Consider the following 23369-nt stretch of genomic DNA (forward strand, 5'->3'; position numbering starts at 1 on the left):
AGATCCAAAAAGTGAGGTCTTGAAAGCCCCTGCTTAATCTTGGAGGTGTCCAGGCTCCATCAGCACCTCATTTTTCAACACTGAGTTTCCTCACATGCCTAAATTTTAGGCTTGCAAAGGCTTAGAAGTAATTCACTGTTGACATGACTGACAACAGCTTAGCTTCTGTCTCATATCTAAGTCTCCTCAACAGCAATAAACTTGATTCCCTTGCTCATTTTTGCTGTGTACCTCAACCTGACAAGCCTTCTCTCAGCAAATGCACCTGAGAAATGTGGGATAGCTCTCAGGTTCATAGAGGAAGGGAACAAAAAACCTCCCAAAAGCCCCTGAAATCTGTTTGGATCTGGCCTATATAGTTTATCGTAAGCATTGGAGGATCTATGATAATGCAAGAAGTTGAACCCTGCTTTCTCATCCCCTGATCTTTAATCACAGAAGTGTAACTGCTCTTGCCTTTAGGCCTGCCTTTCCGCCTACTGGAAGCTTATAGAAAATTCAGAAGAAAGTTTTGGGTACTGAACTCTAAAATCATATTGAAAGAATCAGAAAACAATGACAGAATGAATAGAGAGCTGGAAAATATGATAGAGAGGAGGGGTTGAGGCTGAAAAATTCCACGATACTGTAAGTGACACTTTTAGAGACTTTTGCCATGCACACATTTTCGTACTAAATCAACAGAAGGCAGACTATGAAGTCTTTGTAATCAAAAACTACAGCTCCATATGCAGTCCTTGATGGTAATATGAGCTATTCTGAGATAGGCCATGTGGTAATGTACCTCTGGCTCACAAGCTATGCAAAGCCATGGGGTGGGAAGTAGAGCTAAGTGTTAACGAACAGTTAAGAGGCTCAGAAGTTGACCAAAGTTGTACTCATGCAAATGCAAGACCTGCTGAAGAGACACATCTGGGCAATCAATAGGGACCAGAGCAGATTTCACAATCGCCTTTAATGTCTCTGCACTACTGAGTCTCAAGGTGCCTGGGGGTATATTCAGCAACAGGATGAGAACAAAAAAGAAGAAAAAAAAATCAAAATTCCTGGGAAGCTATTTCTTTTCTTCCTATGGCACACTTTTCCCCACTTTTTTTTTTCCTTTTTTTTCTTTTTTTTTTGAGCCATCTGCTCTATTTTCTCTTTACATACTATAGTCACAACAACTAACAGCCTAGTTTTAACCTGTCACAGTAGAAGCAGACTGAGAGGACAGACAAGCTGGAGAGGTTTGTTAATGGGACCACAATCTCCACTGGGTTGATGTTTTCACAGGTGTTGACCACGCACTCTGGCTCTCCTCTCCCCTCCCAGGCAGGGAAGGACTGTTTACAGAACTGTTGAGGGGTTGAACACTACTCCTTCTCACAGCCATTTCCTCAAGGCCACCTCAAAGAAGCCACCCCACCACCGGGTCCCCTACTTGGTGCTGAGCATGGGGAACTTGGAGTGGAGGGGAGATGAAGGTCAATTATTCCTCCCGAACCTATCGAGCCTCTAGAAAAGTCACCTGGTTTTCTTTGGATGCCTGCTGGTATACATTAGATGCCTTTGCACACATATACATGCATGCACACATAGATATATACACAAACATGTTAAAGCACCTTCCAAAAAATCCTTAAAAATAAAAATTGCCTTTTTAATGAGCTTCTCTTGGTCTTCAGGAAACTGATATTATAAAAATGAGAGGTCCATTTAAATGAGGCCACTCACACCTATAAAGCATTTAAATGGATTAGACTCAGCCTTTGTGCAAAATGTATGTTGCTAATACTGTAACAGTAAAGAGATGTGACTTTTGAAGTAATTTTTTTCTGTTATGAAGCTCTAGTTCTGATGCTGTTGTATGAATCAAAAGGCTCTTCACTTTGTCTTACAACGATTTTTCCTGATTGCATCTGCCAAGCTCTCTTCCTGATGGACTTCAGCTTCACTTCCTTTCAAGTGAATTTTCTTAATTACACTTAGCATTTACAGTGATGTAAATATGTATAGCACATTTTTCTCATAACTCCAATCTAAGCACTACCCCCAAATAATTTGAGAAATACTTCTCTTTTTTGACATTGCAATACAAGAAAAAAAACAATTATATAAAAACATATATGTGTTTAAACTCTATGCTGTAAGCTTCTACAGCCTCAGCTAAGACTTGGGCTTGAGGCATGAAAAGATGTGGCTGTGTCTATACTGACAGAAGCCCCTGCGCATGCACAGCTACGCTAGCAAAACTGCATTCCACTCTTTCACAGAGGAAATAGTGTGAATTTACAAACTTATGCCCTGCGTGCCATGCTGCACACAGGCTAGAGGGACTTCAGCAGTAAGCTATTAATGCTCTCCTACTGAAATGCTGCTAGCAAAAAGATGTGCTAGGCAGCTTGCACTGAGCAGAGGATATAGCTCTGTAATTCTTGTGTGCAGGTACTGAAAGTTGTGGAGTTTATGCCCAAAGTCATCCAGCCACAAGCCTTCACAGAAGTTCAGTCTGTCTTGTCCTTCAGCTTCCTCTGTTTAGATACCTGAGACGTCCTCAAAAAAATCTGAAGCTGGCAGGCACCTATTCTTTGCTGGAGGTCAGTGAGCACAGACCCTGCCAAAGCACAGAGATGTTGTGCTTGCGCTTGTTGGGTTGTTTAGAGGCTGACCTGGGGTCTGCTCTGCATTTCTTTTGGCAGCATGCTCATCCTCTCATCCAGTGCTCCAGCCTCTACTTCTACCCTCGTGTTGTCCCTCGGCTGCGCTGGCACAGCTACTTGGGTGGCCTAGGCCTGTATAGAGCTGGAAATTGAGGCAGCTGAAAAATTAATCTTCATCTTCTCCTTTTGTTTCCTTGATTGTTTGTTTCTGTCTTTCACTAGATTTTTATTTTCCTGGATTAGTTCTTTGATCTGATTTTCCATATAGATAAAAGATTTTTCATTCTCCAAAGGTTGGGCTGTGATTAGAGAGGAAACCAGAGTGGCTTATATGAGTTTAAGAAGCCTTCCTGCAAAAACATTCCTACATTGAACAAATTGAGACCAGCCATATTCTCTGTACATTAAAACATTCATCTTCAATGAGTTCAAGTCTCAGCTACACATTTTAGTGCCTCTAATACATTTTTCTGCAATGATTTCAGCTGTATTGACATGTGGTCGCTGAAGACCAGAATGCTTTTAAAAGCATTAGCCAAGAATATTTTTGAAAGCCCCACTTCTAAAATATTACAGAAATTGTTGAGGGAAATGTCTGAAAACGAGATTTCCCTTTTGCCAGAAAGTTTCTTAACATTGATCTAGGCATAGAAGGCTGTTTGAAAACCTACCTGGTATTTCAGATTTTCAATAAAAATACTAAAAAAAATTGAAGATTTATTACAAAACCTTGTTTTATTTTTATTGGAAGAATTATTTTGTTGAACTTGTAGACTTAAATCAAGAGATTTCATGGACCTGACAATGGGAAAAGCAGTCTCCAAAACATTTCTACTGCTAAAGATATCCTGAAACCTTATGCTATATCTTCCTTCCTCTGAAAAAGAATGAGATGTATTCAGTCCAGCTCAAGATATAGACTTAAACTTTGTTCTTACCTACCTGAATATGACCTGTTTTATGCCAATGATGCACTTATGAGAGTAAAATTTGATCTCTGATGTGTTGTAACCTTTGTGAGCATGATTTTGGATTTAGAGTTATATACCATACTTGGAAAAATGGTGTGAAACTTCTGACCCCATGCAGAATCTGCTCTACTAATTAAAGGTTAAGTTTCAAAAATATTGATTAGGTTTGTCACATCTTACTGTTACCATTTTGACTCAGTTAATTAGCTAGTATTTGGTCCGATACCAGGAGATACAAGTGATATTTTCACTGCAAAATTTTCTCTGTATCATAGAAAAATAAAAGATTTGGAGTGACTAGAAATGATTGCTTCAATCAAGATGAAAAATCACTAAACATTTTTAGAAAAGCTTTTTTTGAAGTATATAAAAATATATTTGACTGTTTGATTTTTTTTGATGCAGCTGTGATGAAAACATAGGAATTAGATTCACACAACTGCTGGTGGTCCTCTACCGCAGAGTCTAGTGGTTGCAATAGTCACCTAGGAGATAGGAGATCAACATTCAAATCTATCCAAGGCAGAGTTTTTATTCAGTTCATGGATTTAAAACAAAGTTTGTTATCTCTCTTGTATGTTCAAAAAATTGGCACAATTTAGTATTTGATGCAGAATATAACATCATCAAGAGAAAGCAAATGAGCTCTGCATATCAACTCTCAATTTACTGTTAGGGGTATTGCTTTGGGAATTGGGCTTTTAAATTCATTACTATTCTAAAGACAAATTTTGAATGAGCATTCAAACCAGTGTTCTTGACATTAATTCACCAAGGATTGAAAAACTTCAGGCTAAAAGGGCTTGTTCTTCCACCATCATTTTGCTTTTCAAATCTACAGTACTACGGAGTTGTCAACCACCACTCCTCCCCAGTGCTGTGTGGTGACACAGCTTGTCTTTGTTTTCTCTAAAGTTAAAGCACCTGAGTTAAAAAGTGGGACAAGAGCATAGATATATTAGGTTGTATCTCTTATCCACTGTTACTGACAATTTTTATTGTGCATTTTGATGTAAGGATGTGGCACCAGCACATTCTGTAGCACAGAACCCAGCTGTGTGTACAGGCAAGGGAAAGGGATTTTGCATCTGGGCCAGCTTATTTGGGGGCTGGATGCTCCTGAGAACTGTTTTGCTTTTCAGACCTCTCTCCACTTCCTGAGCACTCTGACTAATCTACTCTTAGTCAGTTCATACCATACAATCAGATGCTCCTAGGTCTTATGATCTTACATTGAAAACTCCATAAAAGTTTACATAAAAGTTTTACCTAACTAAAGTTTAACTTTAGTTACCTAACTAAAAAATCCTTTTAATCATTCTATTCATTTGGCCTTGAGCATTGGCTCACATTCTTTCTGCAATTGTATTCATTTATACTGGACATTATGATGCTCAGTGAAGATTTACTAGCCACTATCACATTCATTTTTATGGCTCTGTTATACATTTCTACCTGCTGCCCTGTCTCCTTCCTAATGCAATGTCCTGACTGTACAAGCTTAGGAGGTAGGAACCCACGAAGTTCCTTCTGAACATGACAAAAAACTTCTTAACTGTGAGGATGACAGAGCACTGAAACAGGCTGATGAGAGAGGTTGTGGAGATATCTTCTCTGGAGATCTTCCAAGCCCGCCTGGACACAATCCTGTATACTCTAGGTGTCTCTGCTTGAGCAGGGCAGTTGGGCTCGCTGATCTCCAAAGGTATCTTCTATCTTAATCCTTCTGTGATTCTGTGATCTGGGAGGATAATGGAGTTATGCTATTGATGTGCATGCTACATTTTTCATATTGCCTAGAAGAACTGGAGTAACAGTAGTTTAACAAACTTAATTTGAAAAAAACTAAAAACAAACAAGAAAAAACAAACAAAAAACCCCCAACTTATTAGCAGATAAAACTAGCATTACTTTAATTCAGGCCAAAGGAGAAATCCCCAAGAATGAGTAATCAATCGCTTTACAACCTGGCTTTCTTTATGGGTCAAAATCTTTCCCTTTTTCTATTTTGCCATACTCACGCTGTTATTCTTCACTCCGTATTCTTTCCAGTCTAACCCTCAGGTGAAACAATTGAGTAAAATACACAGCTACCAAATAGGTTTCATACCTCATTTATCATCTAAAGCCAAAAAGTGATTAGCCAGTGGCCTTTTCAAACTAATTCTGAGCTTTGAATTTTGAATTTCTGGAAAATGGTTAACTTCACCTCCAATGAACACTGGGTAGTTCTTCAGAAGTACAGAGGTTCTGCAAGTGAAGAAATGTTTGCATTTCTGTGGCTCAGGGCCACTTTCTTCCATAACCTATTTTCCCAGCCCTATTTTAATTCTTCTGTGGATGAAATTTGCTCAGGAACATGTGGCAAGAAGTCTCTACATCCCACTACAATTCTCTGTAAATTGTTTTGTTTCCATGTTTGTCAGCTGAAAAGGGAGAAGCATCCTATAGATTTCTTTATTGAATTTACACATTCTAAGATTATGCACAGAAAAGGGAGTATAATGTATTCTTGCATTTTGGTCTTAATCCATACCCCAAATGTGGTAAACAGTTGTTTATCTAACTTTTCAGGTGTTTGCTCTTCTGTCATTGTCATTAATAATTTCATACTGAGAAGGGAAAAGAAACCTCATAAAACTCCAAAGCAAATAGCCAGAGTGTGCTGTAGGATGGTAGCCATTTCATAATTTATAGATGCATTGAAAAAAAATATTACCATTCAATATAATATTATGTATTAATGTCTGTACTAAGATGTTAGCACCAAGTTCATATTAATCATTTCTATTTTGGATGAAAAGGATGGAATATTGCTTATTACCACTCAGCTGTTGAGCTTGGAAAAACCCGAAGAAGTAAAGCATGTTGTGTATGAGCCAGCTATGACTGATACACTTACCTTAATATTTCTTATCCACATAGGTAATGTCTCAGACCACGTACTAAACTGGAAATGTTTCTGCTTTAGGTCTTGGCGTCTTAAAACAACAACAACAACACACAAGTAAAGGAACAAAAAAAAAGAATGCTGGTACCAGTGTGTCAGTCCTGGCTGGGTGGTCCTTTGCTTGCAGTAATAAGTGTCAATGCACCAGCAAGTTAGCAAGTAAAAGGGAAAGACATAAAGATCATCAACTAGCATGACAGCAATTTACCACCCTTTGTAGTCAGTGGCACTGTAGGGGTCATGAGTGTGGTCTTTTTCATACTCTGGTGTCAGAGATCAAATGGCCAGACTATATACTTTGTTTGGTGTATACTCAGAACAAAAGTATTTTACTTAACACACAGTGCATTATGGAAAGGAGAAGGGGGTAGTTGTGCTTTGGTACAGTATTCTTTCTGTCAGCATACCCAATGCTGACAGAAATAGGACTGTTAGAGGAAGAATGTTTGTAAACAAGAAAAAGTTCAAGGGGGCTGACTTAAGTATATAACAAATGCAATACAACACCACAAGGATTTTATGTCATTTCCAATGTCATATTTTTAAGACTGATGTTTCTTATTATTATTGCCATTTATAGTGATACACTTTTTCATAGACTGCCACTTAATCCCTTAAACTGGGTCCTTCCTTGACATGAGAGCAGAAAAGTCTTCATTTTTTTAGCAGAAATTGCTCTTTCCAGACAAGTCACTGAGTAGAGGATCCGCACGATTCAACACAACTGTTCAAAAATCTGTTACACCTATGCTCTTCTACAGGCAAGGTAGGACAAACACATCAGATGATAGAAATCAGTTCATATTTCTGGTGAGGACCCTTAAATCCCAGTTTAACTTTAAGGATATCTTAACTATATTAAATAAATCTGTATTAGCTACTGAGGCCAATTAAAATTTGTCATCAAGTTTGTAATTGTGTTGAGACAAACTCTTTCAGATTAGGAAAAAAAATCCTTAGATTGAAATATTTATGTATTAATATATTGTCACTTAAACTGGTACATTTTTCATGAGTAGACTGTCCCAGCTACACAGTCTTGTTATCTTGGACTGTAAACCTATTTCCCCTTAGACCACATTGGATACTCAAGAAGTTTTTTACTATAAAAAGAACTATTTTAATATAAAAGTCATGTCCTCTTAATAATGATAGAAACCAAATAGTGGTGTATTTCTTTAGTACCAAGGACTAAGTGTTGGCAAAAATAATCCTTTACAATACTATGCCTTTAATATAAATGTTTTGCTCCCACATTTAGTTTATATCATAATTTCTCTGAGGGCAAGTGACCAAAATCTTTCCATACAGGCCTTTCTCTGACTGGTGTTACCATCAGATCTTTCCTGATATTTCTGCTGCTTCTCTTTGACTTCACTTACATATCCGATCCTCCTCTTCCAAGCACTTATGAGCTACCAGTATATTATAGTCACAAATTAACTCACATCTTGATAGATGCCAGTGTTTTGGGAGAGGCTGTTCTTGTTTCAGTCTCCCGATTCGATAAAGAAAGATTAATATTACTTACACTTCTACACAGTAAAATCTGAATATTGCACACATCAATTTCAATGTTTGTCCAAACCACAGGAAAAAGTATATCTGTATGTTTTCCCATTTTTAAATAGAAAGCATATAAAAACTCTTACCTATACTCCTTTAACTCATTTGCTTTTATTCTTATAGAAATGTTGTCTTAGGTAACTTTTCTTGGGATTGGCTTGTGATGACTATAAGGGTTTGTTCTGGCTACATAGGGAGTATTAGTTGACAGAAAATAGTTTGACTTTGACAGTGATGTAAGTTTCCTGAACATTGAGCTGCTTTAGCAGATGTATAGACAGCAGGTTAAGGGGAGAGGGATTATCCCCTCATGAAGCTGCCTCTGGAATATTGTGTCCAGTTTCTCTTCCCAGTTTGAGCGAGATTAACAGAACGGAGAGAATCCATCAAAAGGGCACTGAAATGGTAAGAGGACATGTCATATGAGGAGAAGAAGAAAAAGGTGGATTTCTATCAGCCTGGAGAGAAAAGAAAAAAGACTAATGAAGGATATAATTTCAGCTACCAAAATGGGACACAGAAAAGATGAAGTCAGGCTTTTCCTAGAAATGCACAGTAAAAGGATATGCACAAAGTTACAAAATGCAGGAAGAGAAATTTTAACTGGTTACAAAGGAAAGAACATTCACCAGGAAGATGGTCAAGCATTGGGCAAGGTGCCTAGAGCAGCTATGGAATATCCATCCTCGGAGATATTCAAAACTTGAGTGGGCAAGACCGTGAGCAGTATTGCCTAGTTTTGAAGTTAGAGCTGCATTGAGTAGGGAATCAGACTTGATGACACCCCAAACTATTTCCTGTCTGAATTTTTCTGATTCTAAGCACCCCAAAGCCTAGCAGGCAGAGCAAAACCTCTATGAGAAAAGCAGTAAGCAGGAGAAAACACAGCACAAGTATATGCACATAAACAAGAAAAGAAAATTGTAATTTGACAATATTCTATTTAATCATTTTTCCAGCCTTAAGCATGCCCAGCAGACGTAGACCATTTATTGTGCCTTTTCATCCATATCTTAAACGCTGGTGATGGTAATAAAATTCATGGACTTTTATCACTATATAATCTTTTCACCATAAGCTAAAGACAGTGTCTCCCATCCAGCCATTTTGAGAACTCCCAGTATAGCTTCAAAATTTGAAGCTCATGATGATCTCTCAACGAAATAATTTAAGCAAAAGAAATTCCCTTCTCACTTGCAGGAATTGAAAACAGATCTTTTTTCTTCTTAGTCTTCTACAAAGCAGCTTACATTTATTCTTTCACTGAACTCTTTTCTATTTATCTTTTGATATCTAATTTGCTTTTGCTTTTCATAAGAGTCTTTATTTTACTTTAATTAATATATACCAAAAAAGTGAGTTTACTGACACTTTCAATTAGCCTGGCTGAATTTATTACTATTTAACACAATATAGAGATCTGAGGCTTAGAAATCCTTTACTTCCTTTCAATTATCTCTGATCCTCCTGTTATCAGTTTGAATCAGTTTTATCGATTTTATACAAAAATGAACAGAACATCAACACATCTTAGAGATGAATGCAATTATTAAAAAAGAATGAAGAATGTTGACATTTTACCTAAAAATCCCAATATATTCCATTGAAATCCTACCCTAACTAGTGTTTAATACAAAGAACTCTATATTTTTTACTTTTAAAACATCTACATACTTACCCATGGAGCCAGCTAGACCAGGATCATGAAAATTTAATATCTGTTTGCCCCTGAAAAATCATTTTAAAAGAAATTAATCATTATCTTTTGGTTCTTTCCTATTTAGTCTTCTCCTAAATTTTGACCCATAGAACCACTTTGTTACCTTTTAGAGCATATATTACTCTAAATTTGCTTTCTTACATTTATATGCTATTTTCACTCTCCAGAATAGGTGCTGCCTTGCTAGAGTTGCCTACAGCAACCATTCTGAAAGGGAATAGGGCTGTAGCAGCTGTGAATTCCCCTGCAGCTAATCTCAATCAGCAATCCCAGGGTTAGCACCAGGTGCCCCAGCAAGTGTCTAAAAAGACCTTACAGGTTTTATCATTGAAAAATGTTGAGATTTTTCAGGGAGTGGTGGAAGTTGCTCATCTTTTGCAAATTTCTGCTCTTGGAAACAGCCCATCAGAAATCTTTGTAAGTTCACTAATGTGCCCCTCAGGTACAATGAAAACCCAGCCTAAAATGCTGCTACTTGCTTTGTGAGTGTTTGTTAACAAGTACCTGATTGATTTAAAATGATGAAACAAAAGAAAAAACATCATCTGACTTTCTTTTTCAGAGAGGTGAATTGCACATAGTTCCAGTGCTGTCCCAAAAGAAGGGGTAATCATAGAGATTAAGATTTGGGAAAATAAACAATCATCAGGAAGATTTCCACATGTTTCCTTCCCTAACTGGCCTTTTCTTCTTCAAACTAGGAGGGTCCAAATGGACAAGAGTTTGATGTTGTTTAAATGCCACAACAAGAAAAGAGAAATATTCAAATTTCAGAAACTGTATCGTTCCAGTTCTTCCTAATTTTCAAACACAATTATGCTAATTACAACTCTTTCTCTTCCCATATCATCCATATTTCATTATATTTCCTACACGCCGTTACTTGGCAGCTATGTACTTCATAACAGCACAGGGCAGGAGAAGGCAGAGATATTTTTCTCCTGGCTGTCATGAATGAACTTTTCCTAGGACATGGATGCTTTCTTTTGAAGACCTAAGCCTTTCTCTGGGGAAGTTATGTTACAGAATTAACACGTTGTTGTAGATTGGATGTGTTTATTTTCATGAACGCTTTACTGTTTTTATGAGAAGCTGAGGGAAGTGGGAGGAGAAAAAATAAACATGACAAAAAACAGTTAAAGTTATCAAGAACCTAAATCCCTAAAGACAGGTGAATCCTTTAATATTTTGACTAAGAAGTGATATAAAAACACTGTTCAGAGAAAATACATTTGTTGTACTTTCAGTAAAGTCAATTCTCCTATTAAGGCCACCATTCCTGCTAAAAGTTGGGCTCATATTATCACAGCAAACATAAGACCTCACAGTACGTTTACAATAGGATTTCTAGCTTTCTGAGACAGGGATTGGATATTGTTATCTTATCGTCTTTTAGGTAATATAAATTAACAGTTATAGCCACAGACTGTTTGAGACAGCTGTTCTTACGCTTACAGTTCTGCAGGCAGAAACCAAAATGTTTATGTCCTAAAACCAGTAATTATGTAAATTTATGTTTTGTAAATGGCATCCCACCTGCAAGATGCCCAGTATCCAGTGGAGATAGTTTGCTTCTTAAACAACAAAAAAGAAGTCTACATATATTTTTCTTATGTTTTAGAGATTCATCTCCTGGCTTCAAAGGTTGCAAAACAAGATGGCATGCTGTGACCCAGCATGGGGGAAAAGAAAATAATGCATCAGCAATGAGAAATAAAACAGCTCTGAAACTTGCTATCTCTGTAAAGATAATGCCCATGCAGGGAGAAAATATTGCACTGATCTTTACAATTGCTTCAGGACTTCCCCAAGATGAGCTTTTTTATTATTTTTTTCCCTTCTCTTCTCACATTCACCTATATTATTGCATCAAACATGTGGCAGAATAGATTCCCTATAGCAAAACAACAATTAGAGATAAAAAGTCCTAGTCCTATAAAATCAGTGATCTCTGCTGATACAGGATTACTCTATGATTTCCTTAGTGCTGTTCTTCCATACTTTATCTGTCTAATATTAAATTACTATCCAAAAGGGGTTCCAAATACTAGTCTTTTCAAACAAAATGCACATTCCTTGGGAGATCACACTAAAGATACTTTCCTCATTTTTTTTCTTGAGAAATTACCTGGATCATAAGATTTCTTTATTTCAATTCAAGTCTTTTAATTCAGAAATATATATATATATTTCTTTTTTTTTGAGAGGAAAAAGAAAAAATGTTCCCTATAATAATGCATTAGTAATGTGAAACAAAAGAGCTCCCAGGAAAGATGATAAAGATGGAATACATCTAAGCTAATTCAAACACATGGAAGTAGTATTTCATTTATAGATGAGCAAACCACACAAAATCTAAAATAATTTCTTACTTTTTTAAAATTTTGTGTTGAGGAACATTTAATAGGCAAATATGAGAAAAAAATTGGACATTGGACTACTGTATTATTTACCTATATATACCTATATATATACCTATACCTATATTATAAAGAACTTTCCTAACATACAGTAAAATATCAAGAGGGAAGGGAAAAGGAAAATGAAGAAGAAAGGAAGTTTTCAACTAGTAAAGAACACATAATTACTGTCTTTTAGACATTAATAATGAATCATAGTTAAAAATTTAGTATTAAAAAATAAAATGTAAACAGCAGATTCTCATTTCTTAAGATTCTCATTTCTTTATCAGAAAAGTAAACTCATACATCAATCCTGACAATTTTTTTTGTGCTTTTCATTGAAACAAAAAAAAATATTTTCAGTTTGTTTTGGCTTTATTTTATTTTTTCTTAGTAGAATATATTGTCATTACTGAGTGGCAAAACTTCTTGAGAAGTTTCAGTGGATAAATTTTTCAGTGAACCTGTTTTTCTTTTAATCTAATGATTTATTTAATTGGACCTTTTGTGAGTGTTATGCATGTGTAAAAGTGTTTTTTATTGGAAAATATCTTGCAAATCATCTGTTTAAGAAAATTTTAGCTCATGATTTATTAGTAAGGTATACATAGAAACATTCATACTGGTTTCTAGTCATATGACGTTGTTCCTCTGCCTTGATTTTTTAATTTTGATAATTGGTAATAAGAAATTCATTTTGGTCTGAAACAAATCTAATTTAGACCCCAATCTAAGTTTCATCAAATGTTATTTCTTCATTAAATAAATCACAGCTGCAGTCCTGAAATGAATGTTCTATAGACGTTCATATTGTCAGATTTGGCTAAAAATGAATAGGAAAGTTGGAAAAAATGTGGGATTTTATTTCCATGATTAGGAACTAAAAAGTAAATAATAATAATAAATACACTTATTTTTTAATGCCATTATAAAATTCCTTTTATTTAGTTTTTTGTTTACATACATTCCTAAAGAATATCTCTATTTTGTGACTAATCAGAGTGTATTAATTTAATAGGGGAAAATTCTGTATCATTTTTGAGATTTACATGGATAATTTAAATGTCCTTTTTTTGTGTGTTATTTCCTCAGGTATTCATCTCTCTCCATCCTCCTCTTCAAAGGGAAATGTTGGTGACTGCAGTTCCGGCAGTCTTTCCAGTGCTACCTGCGGCTGTGTAGCTAGAAGTTTACTGAGTGTGACCCTTAATGCTTCCCACAGGCAGTCAGAGCACTGGAGATGGGAAAATCAAAGTTTTATAAAATAATAAAGCTGGGCAGCAGTAAATAAACAGGCTGTGTGCACAGCAGAAACGCACTTTATTTTAGTGGTTTGCAGGGATGAAAGAGAGTTTCTGTGACAGCCCATACATGCAAGACTGACAGGTAGGAAGCAAGTAATAGGAACCCAAAGATTGCCTTGTTCAAAGGATGTTTCAAGTATAAAGAAAGAGCAAGTGCAAATGATTCTTTGCCACACAAAAAGGGAAAGGAAGGGAAGGGAATGAAGCACACCACAACTCAAACCAGACATATCTCATGGTGGGACAATGGTGTCTATAGTGTTTTGGAGTATTTTCAGAAATAGCTGATAATACATATATGAAAGGATTAAGCATCTTTCACTATCTTCTCCTTTGTTTGGGAATAATAAACCTCATTTCAGTCACACAGAATATACCAGATAAAAGAAATCAAGCTACTCTTTTTCACTTGGAAGTACCTATGATGTCAGGTAAAAGAAAAAGGTTCCAGATCAACCAAGTCCAAATGGTAGGCTCAATTAAATCTTTTAAGTTATTATTTTAATATTCCAGAAATGTTATAAACCTTTTGCAGGTGTTTAAATGTCTTGCTGAGTCTCAAATTCAATTATTGCAGCGTTAAGATAGTGCTTTAATAGCAGGATGTAGAGCTGTATACTAAACATAGGTCCTTAACTGAGGTTGATATACTACAGGCCAATTTTGATGGCATGGGATAGTTTATGGGAGTTTTATTCCTTGTGAGATTATCTGCTAAAGGAGATACAGTAATAGCTATTATATAGCTGTACCTGATGGGTTATATAGATGATTATGTGCTCTAGCAGCCATCCAAGTTCAGCTGGAGTACAAAAGGGCAGGAGTGGAGTAAGCAGAAATCCATTCCAATTGTTTGGATGGTGAATACAGAGCTGAGCATACTGAAATGTACCCCAGTTGCCTGAATAGCTACTTCAAAAATGTCATAGAAACCTTGACTTACTATCAAGGACAATTCAATTATTTAGAGTACAAATAGAGAAAATACAGAAATGTCAAGTATAGAGCAAATATAATGAATTAATTTGTGATCTTGATGATACTTCAGAATACTTTTTCTGTGGAAAGCAGTAACGACTCCTCGTGTGGAACTTTTAGAATGCAAAAAGACAAAACATATGGATAAAATATGGATACTGCCTAAGACAATCTTGCATTGCTAGTGAGTGGCAGTGGGTTTCCTATCACTGAATTCTATTTTCCCTGACTAAATTCTACAGTATTTTCTAAAGAACACTACAAGAATTGCCATCGAAAACTACTGTGAACAGGGTCGTTTCTAGGAATGCTTTATGGTACTTGATGTATGCTATAAAGGAAATTAGTCTCTCCTTGGAAATATATGAAATTCTTATATCAATTTCAGTAAAAAATTCTAATTTTGCATTTCAAAAGAAGTTTCAGAGGAAATCAATGGCTGCTAGATGCACCTAGCTACTATTTCCACCACTTTCTCATTATTTTCAAATCATTATCATTTAATCTGTCTGTTCTACCTAAGCTTGGACATTCCCATCAATCATATTCCAGTGAGACTTCCTTACATTTTTAAACTGTAAAAAGTGCTAAAAAAATTGATGTGCTCAAGCTCATTTTCATCATTTAAAAATTACAGATCTCTGGTGTTCCCTTATGTCTGCTGTACCAATAGAATAAATATTTCCAGATTAAAAATAATCTGGATATAAAAACAAGGAAATATACCTAGAGCGAGGGAAGTTGAAAATGTCCTTCTCTCCTTGACTTTCTTATTTTGCATCAGAAATATTTTTGTTTAAAGAAATGGAAGAAGGATGGTTCTCACAGGAAAAAAAAAAAGTCTTTTCTTTGAGGCATCTGGATGTTTTAATATTCATCAGAATACTTAATTTCATCTCTTATCTATATTTTTGTATTCTTGTTCGAACTTGCCAATGGTCAGGAAAGGTCAAAAATTTATGGTCAAAAATTCAGCTACACATTGTCTACATGTGACAGTAGTTGCTATAGCCTAGAGTACTTTTTTGCTGTTTCTTTATGAACACTGCTCAAAGATTCTAGGAGAAAAATTGGCAGAAGTACTACCTTTTCCATGGGTCCTATGACTAGCTAGAGATATTGTTGAATCACCAGTTGATTCAGAGTACCAGGAGTTCAACATTCCTTTTCATGTAACTCCTTTAGACTTTACTTAAATCCTGAATACAGTTCCATGGAGGCATAGATGACAAGGAAGACAACTTCTTGTTTTGCTTTTGGGATTAATAATGTCTATCACCAAAATGAAAGATTTGCTGAGGCTCTTAATACTGTGTGGGAGAATCAGCAAACTAAGAAGTGATATTATTTCCACCTACAAGAACATCTGTAGTCAAAATAATAGAAGAAAGAATTACTAAACATTTTCACAATACAAATTATATATAAATATAGACTATATATCATATTACACTATATAAAATTATATTATTTTATGGTGTATAATAATTTATATTTGTGTATAAATATATATACAAATATAATATATATATATTTAATGTTATTAAGTGCCAAAAAACAAGCATTATGTGCTCAAATTCCTTTCTTATAGGTCATTCTTAAGGAAGGTGACTATAATCTGTCTCTGTGAGCTCCATAAACAAGGTAATTTAAAAGGTTATGTACCAGAGCTCTGAATATATGTAGATAGGATATCTAGACACCTAGCACACACCAAGTATATGACTATATGTGAAACAAGAATTCTGCCCTTTGACATGACAGTTGAGAAGCCATGCCGATAGCCTGTAGGGGTCCATGCATATGTCAAATTGTTATTGCAAGTCAGAGAATTTCCTTGCCTCACAGCATGGCACAAAGACTGGATTTCTCAAGCTCCAGCCAGACCATCTGTGTCATTTTCTTTCATGGACACGAAGCCACTGCTGAAATGACGTGGAGATTTCTAAATGCATCTAGTTTTAAGGAATGGCACCTTCCAAGTGCCTTAGCATTATGCAGTCCCAGAGAAGCCATTCTAAACACATATACAGTAAAGATAAAATAATTTATTTGCCAAACTGATATAGGTTTAAGAACAAACAAAGCATATAGACATAGGCAGTCCGATAAAAAAAAAAAAAAAAAAAGTTTCAATTAGCATTTAGATTAGGTTTAAAATTCTTCTTTTACACTCTGTGGTTCAGCTCTTTGGCAAGAAGGTAGTTCTTAAACTGAGAAATCCTCGATTCTGCATCGATAGCTCAAGAAGATAGAACTAATACAGTCCTTAACTTATAGATTATCTTGATGCCATTTTGCATGCATTGTAATATGTATATTGTATGTAATATGTATATTGTATGTATATTGCAATATATTGTAACAGTTTAACCTTACTTTTATAGAAACTGTCTGTATGTCATACAGGCAAGCAAGCAGAAAGATGAGTTCAACAGACTACATTTGTGTGAATTCCGAAGTGAATCTAGGAGGTAACCAGTGTAAAATATAAAGTACAGAGAGTGGGGTAAGGGATAAAAAAGTCAAATAAAGTGCACAGAATAGACAAAAACACTTCTTTGTTCCCCTTTTTTAAAGAGAACCCTGTCTGATTTGACTTTTACAAACAAAAAATAGCACTGGATGTAAAACATTATTTGCAAAAGTTTGCAGGTGGTTGAAATGTTTTTTCCCTGTAAAAGCAAGTTGTACTCTAAATTTAAAGACAAATGCCTTGCTTGGTAGACAACTTTAACACTTTGGCAGCTCTCGAGCTTTTCTGAGTCCTGCAAAAACATTAACATAACACTCCTGCGAAGCAGGCAAATATTATTATCCTCCTTTTATACACGGGCAACTTGTGAGACAGAGGCTGCAACTTGCACAGGCCCCAGACCACACAGCAAGACGAAGGAAGAGCCAGCACTAGGATCCAAGCATTCCTGGATCTCAGCCTAGCGCACAATCCACCAGACAGGCAGCCTGTCTGCAGCACTCTGCAATTGCTGCATGAAGGTACCCAGTTTCTGCCTCATGAATATCCGACTGTGAAAAATTATGTTTTCTGCAAGTATTTATGAGATTGCTCCAGGGCAAAGTATCACTGTTACTGCTGTAAAATACGGATTACTCTGGCCAAAAAAGGGGGCAAGAGGTGGGGTGATGAAGGACACATTTTGGAATAAAATTATAAACTGACTTACAATAAAATATTAAGTAAAAATGCAAAATAAAAATTCCAGTCAAAACTGTCTTTCAGTTTCACAGAGTCAATAAAAACTGTGACAGGTTTATTTTGCTGCTGTGATATGTAATGGCGGATTTTCATGTTTCACTACAAAATAATTAATTCACATGATCCTAAATCACATGACAAGTTCAGGAAACTGAGGTACTAAATAAGTGGTTGCAAACAAGGAAAAGCTTTGTGGCTGCCTCTACAAAATGCAGCTGCTGTCTGGGGAACAGGGACAACCGAGACCTCAGTGTGGGAGGGAGGGAACCGCATAGCCACTTTATAGTGGCATTGTCTACAGCACCTTTACTTGTGCTGTAGGAGCTTCTGTTCTAGGAAGGGTTCTCATCTTCTTGATGGTAGGCTCCCTCCAGGACCATTTAGCAAGAATGCTAGAGCACGACTTTTGTACCAGTTAAGGAGAAGGTGTTTCTCTGTGAATAATTAATGCCAGTTCTGCTCTCTTTCTCCTATTTTATCAGTAGTGGTTCCCTATAATCCAGTTCTGGCTGATCTTGAGAAAATAATGTCAGGCTTCACTTTGAATCCCATCCTAATAAGTGGCCAATTCCACATAACATGTGATTCCTGTTTTGGGAGATTTGTCTTTGAAATAGGAACTGTTGTTTGCTGAAGTTCTGATCTCACACAAGTTCACTGCCAGAGATTGGTGTGAAAGGGAAGGGAGACTGCCTAGGACTCGAGGAGGAGCGAATGAGCTTGTTTGGTGTGAAGTAAAATATCAGTCTTATTGAATTAGTGGGGAAAGGAGTACCCTTCATCTAGCCCATAACTTTTTTGGAGTGTTTCTCAGGATAGCTGTAAAGGGAAAGCATACCTTCCAACTCTTCTTCAAAAAGCTTTAATAAGCAGAGCTTCATTACATTGGCATCTTACCTCTAGATGATACAGATAGTGGTGCATAGCCTGCAGTGTGATATTAAATATCTAGATACAAATCCCTGTCTTAGAAATCATGCCATAAACTCTGTTGAACTTGCTTTCTTTTTTTTTTTTTCCTGTGATTCTATCCTCCTCTTCAACATTGCTGTTGAGTCTTACTTTCTTACAGACTACTTGGTTCTTACCCTACGTTGTGGTTGTGCCTACATAAGGGAATTACATAGAGCCTGTTAAATAGGACCCTGGCCTGTTAATATCCACTTACTCCTTGACATAGTTTTGACCTCTGAACACAATCCTAGTCATTTCCAGGAGTGATTCAGCGGATACATTGGTCTGGGATGCTCTCCAAAAAGCAGTAGGGATCAAGATGGGAATGGGTAGATGTTTAGCGCTGTTGAAATACAAACCATGCTACTTGCACTTGGGGATAGTGCTCTCTCTTGTTTTATTTGTTAGTACAGAAGTCACACATACCAGATGAGTGTGTGATCACACTGATCAGAGTGTGATCCCATATTCTCTACTCTCTCAGCAGTCTTTGAGAAAAAAAGTAGACCTGAGAAAGCTCCAGGTCTTGGACAGTTTCACATTGTACTTTAGTAGAGTGGTCTCTTGCCTTTGAGCAAAAGCTCTAAGTCTTCTCACTGGGTTAGAAAATCCTTTAAATAACTTGTGTCAAGGATGTGAAGAACCATGAGGATTAAGGATGAGATGCTGTATTCTGAAGCAATGACTGGTCTTTCCATGTAATTTTTAAAATAGAACTCTAAATAATATTAGTAAAATCTTGCATTAACTGTGCTCATACTGAGATGAGAAAAATGAGAATGCTTTCTAAATTGAATTTAAATTTATTTAAAATATTACTTTTAGGATTCTTGCTAAAGTAAGAATGATTGTAACCATTAAAACTTGGTGATTAGTGAGCAAGTGAGGTACTGAGCAGCCATGTTTATTGTGATCACCTAGATGTGGTGTAGTCAATGGCCATGGATCTGCAAGCTACCGGTTTACCAAGAAAAGGAAAAAAATGTGTGAACTCTATAGCTGTTAGACTACACACTTTGAGTGAAGTCAGTAGTTTGGATAATTAAAAAATAATTCAACATCCCTGCTCTCTACAGACTCTGACTTTATTTTTATGTTTTTCCAGTTGTTATGTATTGATATGAGGTGAGAGACAAAGGAAAAAAAAGAGAGCTCAGATCATTCATTGTCCGTTTTCCAGCATGGCCAGGCTTCAAACAACTGGGAGCTTAGTCTGTACTTCTACATCCTATTTGAAAACATTCTACTGCAGGAAGATAGATTTCACCAAATGCCACATCCAGACATTGAGACAAAGGTCTCTCTGACAATTTATCTAGTAAAGAGGTAATGGCATTTGCTGGCATAAACAACACTCAGAGCCATTTAAGAAAGTAATTTTTTGAAGCCAGGCATACACTGCTGACTTTTCAGAAAGGTTAGAACTTTATGAGATTCAGAATCAAAAACTGATGTGACCTACATAAAAGAATCACTCTGATTTCTTAATTAAACCAAGCTGTAACTGCACACTCGGTTAACAGCCGCCAAAGAAATTATGCAATAAATCTTCTGACTGTCCTCAAGAATGTGGAGTGGAAAGCAGTGATGAAGAGGATAGTGGTGAGGAAGAACAAAATTGGAATGTCCCATGCTACCCTCTTTATGTTCCCTTGCAGAGTGTCAGCCAAACAAGAGAAATGACCACATGCATAGCACTAGGATGTAGGTTGGCGAAAGAGCACAAATGTTTTAACAGCTGCTTTTTTTTTTTTTTTTTTCTTTACCTAGTTTGCTTCAGGATCTGATTTCTCTCTGAAGGGGTGGGCTCAGTGCCTGCCAGGAGCTCAGCAGGGAATGTTTACTCTGAGATACAGAGAGATATTTCCCTTTCTTCTCATATTTTTTCCTTTTTTTTTTTTTTTTTTTTTAAAGGCAAAGGGAGAGTGAGGGAATTCTCTCAAGACAGATTCTTATAAAACAAACACACCTTACAAAAAAGTCTTAATTTGAAAGTCCCTTTTCTGTCTTATGGAAAATCTGCATGAAAAATAAGTCAAGGAAAACCGCATCACTCACTACTGCTGAAGAGTTGTCTCCTCTGTCTGCTGGACCAGCCTTTGCAAAATGCTTGTCATTTGCTGTGTCTCAGGCAAGGACTTTTAACTACACTGTGGATTTCCTGTGATTTCAGCCTTTGGTTACCATCCACTGTCTTGCTGCCAATATCTAGCAGAGGCAGACAAAACTGTGGTTTGCATCAACATACTCCAGTTCCATGCAGATTTCTGTTATTAAATGCAGTTAACTCAATATGTGATTGATACAGTTGCACTTATGGTGAATTCACTGAATGGCTGAACTCTCCCATGCTAGACAACATCTAAGACACCAAGCTCATCGGTACTGTATGGCTCATCAGAGATGTAAAAAAAATGCCAAGGAGCCTCACAATTTCCATTTTCTTCCATTCATTCCATAAGCAGAGCTTCACTTCTATTTTTCAGAAATTTTAATCTAGGGCATACAAGCATAGAACACAGAGAGTAAATACGTTCAAGTCATTGGAGATAAATAAACAGTGTGACGAGAGAAGTGTCCTTCACTCCCTCCCCCAATCTCTGCACTGCCCACTGCTCACATGGAAAAAGAAAAGTACTTTCTAAAGACAAAAATAGGATTGACAGCTTAATGTAGATACCCAAGACAGCATGTTAGGAGTAAAACAAACAAACAAGAAAAACCAAATCCCAAATAGCAAGAAAACTTGGCTAGGAGTAATATGTATTGGCTTGGGTGGCGATTTTAGTGTTATTTTGTCTTGTCATTTTGAGACAGTAGAGCTATGTCCTCATGTGTGGTCCTAATATCTGAGGTGTGGTGAGATCTCAAGCCATGGGAAGGGATTTTGGAACATAGTCCTGCTAATTTTGCTAAGCAGCCAGCATTTCATCCCACAAGAAATATTATGAACTTCTGGTATTTACTGCTCTCAATTTCTGCCAGTCCTCACTGCAGCCACCAGTACAAAACAGCTATGTTTGCAGTGCCCTATTTTTCAAAATGAAGTCAGATCTTCTCCTGATTCTTTGAATGATAATTCTTTGCTGACAAGTATTTTGGACTTTTTATTTGTTTCTTTGATTTTTTTCTTGTTTTCTTGTTTGCCTCTCAGTGGGAATAGAGAGGGAAATCTCCCTTCTTCCTTGGTGACACTTCAGATCTAAACTATCTTTAGAAAATTTGTTTTGGTTTAGTCATCTGCTTACAAAGACCCATTTGCCTGACTTTTACTGGATGGAATTTGAGAAATAACAATTTGAGTAAACCCATGACTTGCTTCTAGGAAGTTACTACCAAAAGGGAAGAGGGAACAAAAGGGACATGGCAGTTCTTTGAAAACAGCACTGATTTCCTCACTTTCATATGCTCTCATAAGTGTTGGCTTTGATCTAAAAAACTCTTAGATGTTGCCATGCATGGCTTTGGAGAGCTGTCCATCCAGTCTGTGACCTAAAGCAGCTGAGTGTAGTAGGCTTTAATCATTATGGGATGTTTATTCAAGCCTTCACTTCCCCAGGGTAACAAACCAGTTTGCTACCATGTGGGATGATGTTTCAGCTAGAATTGAATTCTACTTGAGATGTTAAACAGTATGAGCCCCAGTATTAACCCCTGAGGAATGCCACTTGTGATCAGTTGCCATTTAGACTTTAAATCATAAACAACATCCTTTTGAACCTAAAACATACAGTCAGTTTTTCACATATCTTGTGAAAAACTACCTACAAAAGCCCTATTTCCCCAATTTGGCTACAAAGGTACCAAGGGAAACCTTATTACATATTTCCTTGAAGTCAAGGTAAGTGATTAGGTTAAATCAGTAAGAGAACTGCACATGTAAGTTACAGTTTAATTAATGCTTTAAAGTAAGAAAAAATAACACTGCCACTGAAAAAAAGAAAGGAAAAAAAAAGTCATTCCCTTTTTTACCACCAATTGGTCAGCATTAATCCATGTAGTAAATAAAAACAGGAAGCTGCTTAGACTGTCAGTGAAAAGAAGATATATTTTCTCCTGCATCAGAAATGCTTGTGCCACGACAAGATGGGAAGACACAAAGTTCAGAAGAGAGGTGCCAAAAGAGTAATTAGGGTGAAATTGCTTCTTTTGGCAGCAGTGTTAGTGCAAGTTAACTTAAAGTGTTTGTCCAGTCTACTTAAATAATTTAAGTACTGTGATAAAGTCACTGTTTTTGATCAGATGCTGTTTGTTCTGAAAAAGAGTGATAGATTATATTTTCAAAATGTGTGCCCTAATTTTACCAATAGGGAATATCAAATGAAACAAATAATCTCAGTTATGTTTTGTTGCTCTAATCATGCTTATTTTGCACCAGGGATAGTGCTTAAAAAGACAAAAGTTATGTATGTTAGGGAGCCATTTGATACTAAGTGTCCTTTTTAATTGTGTCACACATTGCAAGCTGCTCTTGGGAAGGTTTGCAGCAGCTACCAGGTCTCTTCCACCTGCACAGAGATCGGGATGAGTACTGAGTCCTTGTGATACCTTTTGAGTTGTCAATTAGCCTAAGCCCACACTAGACAAGTGCACATGGACGCGGTCTGGGGCACCCTCTGCTCCAGCTGTTGATCCACCAGACACTGCTGGCCAGGGTTGGCCAGG

The 23369-nt window shown here is 36.6% G+C and overlaps 1 long non-coding RNA gene across 1 annotated transcript; it reads right to left on the reverse strand.

The window, feature by feature from the left end:
- Positions 1-8489: 8489 nt before the first annotated feature.
- On the reverse strand, positions 8490-9838 carry LOC112956777. The gene is made up of 2 exons (XR_003251100.1): positions 9808-9838; positions 8490-8526 (listed from the first exon to the last, which is right to left on the reverse strand). It is a non-coding gene; the product is annotated as an uncharacterized LOC112956777 (long non-coding RNA).
- Positions 9839-23369: the final 13531 nt, after the last annotated feature.

The sequence above is a fragment of the Nothoprocta perdicaria genome, unplaced genomic scaffold (genome assembly GCF_003342845.1).
Source record: "Nothoprocta perdicaria isolate Ctin4 unplaced genomic scaffold, notPer1 scaffold_67, whole genome shotgun sequence".
Classification (NCBI taxonomy): Eukaryota; Metazoa; Chordata; class Aves; order Tinamiformes; family Tinamidae; genus Nothoprocta; species Nothoprocta perdicaria.